This window comes from Hypanus sabinus, chromosome 22 (genome assembly GCF_030144855.1).
Source record: "Hypanus sabinus isolate sHypSab1 chromosome 22, sHypSab1.hap1, whole genome shotgun sequence".
In the NCBI taxonomy this organism is placed as follows: Eukaryota; Metazoa; Chordata; class Chondrichthyes; order Myliobatiformes; family Dasyatidae; genus Hypanus; species Hypanus sabinus.
In genome coordinates, this window is record NC_082727.1 from 34786221 (window position 1) to 34797444 (window position 11224).

Below are 11224 nucleotides of genomic sequence, written 5' to 3' on the forward strand. Positions count from 1 at the left end.
TCTGTTCGTGGTGGATAATAAGTGTAGTCCTTGCCAGCAATGCCTGTATCTCATTAAATAAAAATCAAAGGCTAAACTAGCTAATCACCATATGCCGAATTGTAACACTGAGTTCAGTAAATTGTAGACTAACACCAGAAAAAAAAGGTCAAATTTTATAACAACACAACACTGAAGAATCCAAAATTAGGCTAGACTCTATGTCTCTGATCCAGGTCTGGATCTGATTTCTCTTTGAGGTAATCTATTGGACTGTTTGGCCACAGAAACAACCTTGATTGCGTAGTTAGCACAAGAGATTGAATACATGCTTTATGGATGGTTGCTCAAAGCAACCTTGTCAGGGCACAGCCTGAGGGAAAGGTAAACTAACATTGACTGAGGCTTTTGTTAAAACCTGATCCTTTCCAGGAAATTTAACTCTACCTCATATCTTGAGGTCCATCCTAAACATCTATTTATCCACACCAAACCTTTCAGAGTGGCAATATAATCTTCATTAAATTGCCATTAATACACCATTAAATTGCTTGCTTGTTCTGTGAAGCATCATTGTTGAGATTTACCACTCTGAATTGTTACTCTATTGTTTCAGAAAATGCAGGAACTACTCAGGGTAGCAGCATGTATGGAAATAGAACCACATTAATGTTTCAGGTCAAAGCAATTCATCAGAACACTTATTGTGATGTACTCTGCAACTGAGCCTCCATAACCTCTTGGGAAGAAAATTCCAGACGTTCACTTTCATCTGGATAAATACATTTCTTTCCTGAATCAAGCCTGAATTGCTGACCTTTTGACTCTCATAATCTGTGTTTCTGGAAACTCAAGCTGGGAAAGCATCATCCCTGCAATCCCCATAAGAACTTTATCTGATTTAATGAGATGACCTCTCATTCTTGAGATTCTTCAAGGACTCTTCATCTCATGCCCTTGATATTTGTTGCTTATTTATTATTGCTATTTATTTCTTTTTGTATTTTCACAGTTTGTTGTCTTCTGCACATTGGTTAAACGCCCAAGTTCATGTGATCTTCCCTCAATTCTAATTATGGTTATTATTCATTATGGATTTTTTGAGTAGGTCTGCAGGAAAGTAAATCTCAGGGTTGTATATGGTGACATATACAGTATGTATTTTGATAATAAATTTACTTTGAACTTGCAAATATAAATTTCACTGGTTATTTTGATATATTTTTGAAATAATTCCTGTCTGATAAGTAAAATTCCTTTCTAATTGTCTGTGGCATAATCTTTGATCTCTCCAAATGCACATCAACAGTGTATTTTGTTCTCCTATAAAAACGAATATGGTAAATAAATAATTACTAAACTGAAGGCAGCACAAATTACCTGATAAATGAGATAGTTAGGATGCTGTTTGTATTTGTTCAAATAGTTTAGTAAATCTTGAAGTACTTGCACAAGTGTCTTAAGTAAATAGTGTTATGTAATTACTGTGCATGTTTTAAAGTGATTTTTTCAATACAGAACACTAAAAAATCTTCTTTCTCTTCCACAGATCTGTGATGACAGCAGTTGCTTCTTTTTCCTTTTCTTTCTCTTTCTTATTTTACTGTTTATAGTTTATTATTAGTTTTCATTAAATTCAATTGATGCAACTTTGTAATTTGTGCAGCCCCGTGGATTTGTAATCCTGGTTCCAGATTGCTCTTTTCATAACATTCAAATACTTTTTGAATGTTGTTAAGTCAGCTTTCATCACATTTTCAGCCATTTTGGTCATAAAAATAAGCAATGGAAATAAATATCAACCCATTTCCTATTTCTGTTGGCTTAATAGCAAGAAATTATATTGTGTCCAATTTCCCCAGAAGTGGAATGATAAGGTCATAATTTAAGCTTTAATTATAGCTGCAGTTACTATGGAAACAGGTGAGTGAGTAAGAGGCTTTCAAGGCACTAGCTCTTGCAACTTTAGCAGGACCAGTTGCATTCCATACATAACCTTAATTTGGGCAGTTGATTTTTTAAAGAAGATTGAGCTGTTAAGAAAAGGAATAAGATTAGAAATATAACATTTTAAGAGAAAGAAAACTGCAGCCTCACTTTAAAAGCTGGACTATTCCTTGAAGATCAACTTCAGAAATGACTTCATTCATATCTAAAGGGATGAAGATAGGAATGCAATTTACTCTTTCAAGTTGCTTGAGTTTAAACAAATACTAGTTATAGTACTTCAGAAGAATGAGACCAATCTCAGGAATTCATTGCCCTTTCTAATTCAGGGTGGTGAATTTTCCCATCACAAATAATAAAGATATCCTCTGTGTATATATTTTTTAAAATCTGAAATCTGTGGAATTTAACAAAGGCAGTCTGTCCATGATAAAGTAGCCAGTGATCCAGATCACAAGAAGGCTGAAGGAATTATTTTGAAGTTTGAGTAGAGCCCATGTGCAATACCAGTGATCTCCGTAGCTAAGAAGAACAGGTCTGTCGGGATGTGTGGCGATTTTAAGGTCAACATCAACGCCATACCGAAAGTAGATCAATACCCTCTGCCTGGAATAGGGGATATCTTTGCAAACCTTTGTGGAGGGAAACACTTCTGCAAAGTGGACAGCTGAGGACTACCTACAGATGGAGATGGAAGAAGAGTCCAAAGTGTTTCTCACCATAAACACAAAGGGTTTTATCACTGCTGTTGGCTTATTTTTGGAGTTGCATCTACACCTGCACTCTGGCAGAAACTATGGATCAGGTGCTGCAAGGCTGCCCCAGGCACTCAGTTACCTGAGTGAGATTGTTACTGGTGAGGATGGCAAGGAACATCTCCAAAATCTCAAGATAGTGTTAAAAAGATAAAGATTATGGACTCAGAGCACAACGCAACAAGTGTGAATTCTTTACCTATTGTTTCACTCACTGTGGTCAAACCATTAATATACAAAGGTTACATAAGTGTGCAGAGAAAATTCTTGCAGTAGTGAAAGCCTCAAGGTCAAAGGATGTGTCACAGTAGCAGTTCTTTTAGGATACTGTGCTCCACCCCATGAACTCATTATTACAGATATGAAGACATGGCAATGGAAAAAACAGCGTGGGGGTGGCTTTCCAAAGGTAAAGGAAATGGTGATGTCAGACCCTGTCTTTACACATTATAATCCATATCATCTAGTGAAGCTTGCCATGAAACTGTTTGGGATGCCAACATGTCCAGAGCTGTTAAAATGACTTCCTGCAGTCCCACAGTCAACTCCTACAATCACAATGGAGGAAGCCCCAGAACCTGAGATTGTTTCACAGCTGCAAGTCTCAATTTAATATTTCACTAACATTTGAGTAATCTTGTAAATATTTTGATTAAGCATTCTTTGCTGTTTACATAATGCATTATGGGTTATATGTAAAAGTATTTAAATGGCATACATCATTACACCGTCTCGTCATATGTGTGCTCCTCGCTAGAAGTAAAGACAAAACTAACATACGTAAGTTATCCTGGCTCTGTGTTTTTCTTTTGATTAACTTAATATTTTGGAGTTACAAAGCATACTTTGATGCAAGGAATCTAGCAAATGAAGGCTATGGGAAGATGGACAAGAGGGTGTATGGTAATCAAGGCTATTACCAGAACATGACTTAAGACCATAAGATATAGGAGCAGAAATAGGCCATTCAGCCCATCGAGCCTGCTCTGCCATTCAATCATGGGCTGATCCAATTCTTCCAGACATCCCCACTCCCCTGCCTTCACCCCATACCCTTTGATGCCCTGGCTAATCGAGAACTTATCTATCTCTGCCTTAAATACACCCAATAACCTGACCTCCACAGCCAGTGGTGGCAACAAATTCCACAGATTCACCACCCTCTGACTAAAGTAATTTCTCTGCATCTCAGTTCTAAATGGACGTCCTTCAATCCTGAAGCCATGCCTCTCTTGTCCTAGAATCCTAGAATCCTTGTCCTAGAATAACTTTGCCTTATCTAATCTGTTCCAGCCTTTTAAAATTTAGAATGTTTCTATGAGATCCCCCCTAATTCTCCTTAACTCCAGGAAATACAGCCTAACAGCTGCCAGACGTTCCTCATGCAGTAACCCTTTCATTCCTGGAATCATTCTTGTCAATCTTCTCGGAACCCTCTCCAGGTCAGTATATACTTTCTAAAATAAGGAGCCCAAAACTGCACACAATACTCCAAGAGTGGTCTCACAAGTGCCTTATAGAGCCTTAATATCACATCCCTGTTCTATATTTTATACCTCTAGAAATGAATGCCAATATTGCACTCGCCTTCTTCACAACTGATTCAACCTGGAGGTTAACCTTTAGGGTATCTTGCACAAGGCCTCCCAGGTCGCTTTGCATCTCTGCATTTTGAATTCTCTCCCCTTCTAAATAATAGTCTGCCCATTTATTTCTTTCTCCAAAGTGCATGAATATACATTTTCCAACACTGTATTTCATTTGCCACTTCTTTGCCCATTCCTCTAAACTATCTAAGTCTCTCTGCAGGCTCTGTTTCCTCAACACTACCCACTCCTCCACCTATCTTTTAGCCACAAATCCATTAATACCATAGTCCAAATCATTGACATACATCGTAAAAAGCAGCGGTCCCAACACTGATCCCTTTGGAGCTCCACTGGTAACCGGAAACCAGCCAGAATAGGATCCGTTTATTCCCACTGTGATTTCTGCTGATCAGCCAATGCTCCACACGTGCTAGTAACTTCCCTGGGCTCTTATCTTGCTAAGCAGCCTCATGTGCAGCACCTTGTCAAAGGCTGCCTGAAAATCCAAGTACACCATGCCTACTGCATCTCCTTTGTCTACCCTGCTTGTAATTTCCCCAAAGAATTGCAGTAGGTTTGTCAGGTAGGAGTTTCCTGTCAGGAAACGTTGCTGGCTTTGGCCTATCTTGTCATGTGCTTCCAGGTACTCCGTAATCTCATCCCTAACAATTGATTCCAACAACTTTCCAACCACAGATGTCAGGCTAATGGGTCTATAGTTTCCTTTCTGCTGCCTCCCACCCTCCTTAAATGGCGGAGTAACATTTGCAATTTTCCAGTCATTTGGTACAATGCCAGAATCTATCAATTCTTGAAAGATCATTGTTAATGCCTCTACAATCTCTCCAGTTACTTCCTTAAGAAACCGAGGCTGCATTCCATCAGGTCCAGGAGATTTATCCACCCTGGGGCCATTAAGCTTCCTGAGCACCTTCTCAGTCGCAATTTTCACTGCACAAACATCACTTTCCTAACACTCTTGAATGTCTGGTGTACTGCAGACATCTTCCACTGTGAAGACTGATGCAAAATATGCATCCAGTTCCTCTGCCATCTCTGCATCTCTCATTACAATATCTCCAGGCCCATTTTGTATTGGTCCTATATCTATCCTCGACTCTCTTTTACCCTTTATATACTTCTAAAAGTTTAGTATCTTGTTTGATATTAGTCACCAGCTTCCTTTCATAATTCACCTTTTCCTTCCTAATGACCTTCTTAGTTTCCTCCTGCAAGGTTTTAAAAGCTTCCCAATCCTCTACCTTCCCACTAGCTCTGGCTTCCTTAGATGCCCTCTCTTTTACTTTGGCTCTGACTTCACTTGTCAGCCACGGTAGTGTCCTTCTTCCCTTTGAAAATTTCTTCTTATTTCTCATTTTTCACAGGAACTCCAGCCATTGCTGCTCTGCTGTCCTCCCTGCAAACGTTCCTTTCCAGTCAACTTTGGCCAGTTTCCCTTCTCATACCATTGTAATTTCCTTTATTCCACTGAAATACTGACACATTGGATTTTATTTTTCCCTCTCGAATTTCAATGTGAACTCAATCATATTGTGATCACTGTTCCCCAAGGGTTCCTTAACCTTAATCTCCCTTATCACCTCCGGCCCAATCCAGCACAGCTGATCCCCTAGTGGGCTCAACAACAAGCTGTTCTAAAAGCCATCCCTTAGATATTCTACAAATTCTCTCTCGAGGTCCAGTACTGACCTGGTTTTCCCAATCCACTTTCATGTTAAAATCCCCAATGATTGTCATGACATTGCCTTTTTGACACGCCATTTCTATCTCCTGCTGTAATTTGTAATCCACATTCCGGCTGCTGTTTGGAGGCCTGTATACAACTGCCATTAGGGTCTTTTTACCCTTGCCATTTCTTAACTCAACCCATAGAGACTCCACACCTTCCAATCCTCTCATCTCTTTCTAATAATTTATTATTTCTTATACACAGTGCCACACCAACCCCTCTGCCTACTAACCTATCTTTCCGATACACAGTATATCCTTGGAGTTGAAGACAGTGAACAGCTGATTTCTGATTACCAGGAGTTTCAGACAGAATTGACACTGGGTGGGGGAGGACAGGAGATGTAAAATAAGAGGACAGGTAGCAGTAACACACTCAGTGTCGAGTTTCTTAGGTACACCTGCTCGATCATGCAAATATCTAATCAGCCAACAGACTCTAGAGTTTACAGGTAACAGTGCAAAAAACCAAAGGAACATCCCGTGAATGTAAGTTCTGTGGGTGAAAATGTCTTGCTAGTGGGAGAGGTCAGAGGAGAATGGTCAGAGTTGTTCAAGCTGTCAGGTATGCAACAGTAACTCAAACAGTAGTAGTGCATTCACTCAAGTCAAGTCTGATAAAGTAACTCAAATATCCATGAGTCAAAAACTTAGCTCTGACATTCCCTAGACATTCCTCTAAGCACCTTAAAATCAATCCCCCTCATATTAGCCATTTTTGCCCTGGGAAAAAGCCTCTGGCTGTCTACTCAATCTACGCCTCTTATTATCTTGTGCACTTTTATCAGGTCACCTCTCATCTTCCTTTGCTCTAAAGAGAAAAGGATAAGCTCACTTAACCTATCCTCATAAGACATGCTCTCTAATCTAGACAGCATCCGGGTAAATCTCCTCTGCACCCCCCCCTAAAGCTTCCACATCCTTCCTTTGAGGTGACCAGAACCGAACACAACATTCTAAGTGTGGTCTAACCAGACTTTTATAGAGCTGCGGTTCATGAGTTGAAAATGTGGCTGCCTGGCAATCTATGTAAATAAAAACCATAGGAATATGTAATTAAACTATTGCCTATCAACCGTTTGATTTCTCCACAAGGTGCAATGATATTGTTGTTACAACAGTTGCTTAGCGATAGAATAAAGGACTCGTTTGTTTCATTCATGGTGTATGAAGATCAAACGTGTACTGTCATCCCAATCATCGCACCATGAAGGACCATCACCATCCAGGACATGCCCTCTTCTTATTACTACCATCAGGGAGGAGGCACAGGAGCCTGAAGGCACAAAATCAACATTTTAGAAATGGTTTCTTCCTCTTTACCATCAGAATTCTGATCAGTCAATGAACCCATGAATACTAATTTTTTGCTGTCTTCTTGCAGTATTTATTAATTTTTCTATTCTTCATTAAAACTTGTTAATTTGTTTATTCATTGCACTGTGCTGCTGCCATAAGACCGCAAATTTCACGACATTTGTCGGTGATGATGAAGGTGATTCTGATTGTGCTCGAGCCACAGACTGAGTCCCACATGTTACAAGATCCTTGCAGCCCCACAGCAAACGGCAAATCCATCCTGCTGATCTACCAACTGCTCGTTCATATGTACAGTGTTCGGAACGTGGGGAGGATCTGAATGATGGATTTAATGCAACTGGCCAACATCTGGGCAAGGAAAGGGAAAGGGGAAGGGCCCTTCATTAGAAGAAGGAGAGGCACCAGGACAATCGGAATGAAAGTGGCCTTGGTCAATGGTAGTGTGGATGGGAGAAAAGTCTTGCAGAAATATAGTAACTAGAGCACCTTTACTTTCTCAGACGGTTAAGGAGGTTTGGTATATCACCGAACACTGGAACAAACTTCTACAGACGTACTGCTGAAAGTATCCTGACCAGTTGCACCATGCTCTACCAGGGCAACTTGAAAGTGTAGAAGTGCAAGAGCCATGTTGGTAGTGGGAACAAGATCCCATTGCCTATTAAGTGCTCCCAATGGTGTGCGCCTCAAATAGCCTCTGATAACCAAGTCCAACTCTTGTCCTTCACGGATGGCTTAGCCACTAGGCCCAGTGGAACCATTTTTACTGACAGGAGAAGGGACAAATGCAAGTTACTGGCACCTTAAAGCCAGTCACTTTGGGCAGATGGGGCTCATCAGCTGTGGGTTGACAGCTCATCTAGGAGAAGGAAAACTCTGATCTCAAACTTCAGCTGCCTTGCAGCTATACACACTCACGGGGAAGGCTTCGGGAGTAAACCCCGAGGGAAAAATCTGGAGCTGGAGTCCCCAAGACCGACCTACATTGAGTTCAATGCTGACTGGCAACTAGTGAGTCACTGCCAGTTACAAACTGTATCACTCTGTGTTCCTTTGGGTTCATCATTTGCATGGAGAGGGGGAGGTTGCTGCATGGACAACAGCTCACTCTCCATATTGTACTGCCCAGGCTTGCATATCCAGACAGCCAGGACACAGTATCCATGGTCAGCTCTGACTGATAGAGGCCTCACTGCTCAGTGTACAGCAAAATACATCAAGGGCACACCCCTCTCCGCCATCAGCAGTATCCACAGGAGGTGCTGCCTCCAGGTGACAACATTGTGGGTGGCACAGTGGTGTAGTGATGCCAATACAGCACCAGTGACCTGAGTTCAATGCCAGCCAGCGTGTAAGGAATTTGCATGTTCTCCTCGTGACCACAGGTGCTCCAGTTTCCTCCCACTTTTCAGAGGCATACGGGTTAGTAGGTTAATTGGTCACATGGGTGTAATTGAGGGGTGTGGACTTGTTGAGCTGGAAAGGCCTTTCACCGTGCTGTATCTCTAAAATAATAAATAAAAATCTTTCATCAGAGATCAACTGCATCCAGGCCATGCCATCATCTTGCAGCTACCAGGTACAGAAGCCAGAAGTCCCACACCGCCAGATTCAGGATCAGTTACTTCCCTTCCACCATTCCATTCCTGAATCAACCCACACACCTCCAATCACTACATCAGTACAGCAGCACCATGACTACCGTGACCACTTCAATGACCTTTCTTCTGTGTTCCAATTTTTTTTCTTGAATAATTTTGCATAATTTATCTTTTATGTTTTCTTTTGTGTGAATGCTGTCACTAATGCTATGTACCTATGAATAAGTCTTTCAATGCATGCATGTGGTCCAGCACATAATGCACTTGACATTGACACACACTCCCCTGCAACCTCAAGGAGGAATGTTAGCAAATGATTGTTCTTAGCTGCAGAGTGACCTATAGCTGAAATAGAGAACTTTTTAATTCTGTTGCTACAGTGAGAGTGGGATTTTTACTCCAATACTAAATGGTTTCAGAGAGATAGATGCAGTCTGCTGATAAATATTCAGTTACTTAATACTTCTCTTAACATCAGCTTAACATAACTGAACAAGGGACTCAGAGGCAGCAGAATTCAACTGCACAGCATTAATTGTTTGCTCATTACTAGTGTTGGACTCATTCCAATTTGGTGTACAGTGTGTCTGTATACATTCATGATTTAGCCGCTTTCTTATTCAGACCCGGTATCTGCTTCAAGTATCCAGAGTATGGCATCATAATATCATTGTGCTGCCAAGATTTGCTGCCACTCTGTCAAACCAGAGCTCAGCACTGCAGCTAATCTCTTAAACCCCCACAGCTGAAAGCATCTTCACTATTAAGGAGAATACCTTTATCTGTTATGTTTCAAGTACTCAACAACCATTCAGATTAGTTACTGATGGATTTCCTTTGGCTGCTGCTGTCGTTCTACAAATCTTTGGGGCACTCCAAGGCCACAATAAGCAGTGTGGCAGCTGCTGAAGATCGATGTATGTTTCGACAGCGTCTCCACAAGCTGGCCGCTTCTAGTGTACGGGGACAATGGTGGGTATTACCTTTGGTGCACAGAATGACTTGGAATGAACAGTGGGAACATGGAGAATGGCAAGCTGCTTGAAGAGGAAGAAAGAGGGAGAGAAGTTCTGAATAAAGAGTGTCCAGGCTGTTCAGAGAGCTATTGTGTCTGGGCTTCAGTGAGGAAATGCAAATAGAATGGCATTGCCTCTAGCTGTCATGATCAATATAACTATAAACTGTTATCCATTGGAGACTAAATATGGGTACATTTTCAACATGGAACGACAGCACAGTACAAGCTCTTCAACCCGAGATGTTTTGCCAGCCTTTTACGATCGATCTAACCCTTTCCTCCTACATAACTCGCCATTTTGCTAAGTGCCGATCCAAGAACTTCTTAAATGTCCATAATGTATCCTTCTCTTCCATCACTCTGTGTAAAAAAAACTTACTTCTGACACCCCTCCCCCCCCAATACTTTCCTCCATTGCCTTAAAGTTATGCATCCTCATATTAGCCATTTCCACCTGAGGATAAAGTCTTTGGCTGTCCAGCCTATCTGTGCCTCTTATTGTCTCGTATATCTCTATCAAGTCACCTCTCAGCCTCTAGTCTTACTCCAGAGTTGCAAAATGGAAGTTGTCAGGTAAAATAAAAAGCAGAATGCTGGGTTTCCTTTGACTGCCACATGTCACTTTTAACGGGCCTTTTCGCTCGGATACAGGTCTGGTTAAAAACAGGGTGGGAAGTAGACACCATGTGAGCTTAACATGGGAGACAGGGTCACTGAGTCTAAAGGGAACGGAGAAGAGATAGGCCTCATTATTTGAAAATGAACACAAGATAAAGAAACAGTGAATTTAAAAGATGTACAGGAGTCTGGTGCTCAATTAGATTAAACAAGCATTAGGGTCAACAAATTGGATCAAGTAAGGCAGTAAATACATTAATAACAAGTGTATCTTAAATCTTGTTTGTATGTTACATGAGTGAATCTAATCAATGGAGACTTTTATTGTACTTTTTCCGTCTTAAGAGAATGTCAAGGTGTATCCAGAGATACCAAGCCCGTGACAGATGCACTGCCACCTGGCTGGTCGGAAGACACACCACATGCCAATCAAAATTTGGTCCTTCCCAACTAATCAATGCACCCCTAAATTATTGGTCACCTTAATTGGATTATCTCACCGAGCCCCATGCTATAAAAGGTGAGACATGTGCCTGGCTCGCTCTCTTACAGACCACCTCATTGAAGGTAAGTGCATTGATTTATGTTTGGGAAGGTTTATAGTTTGTCCTGGTAAGGGAGCTGCAGCTATCCAAGGTCAAGGGAGAT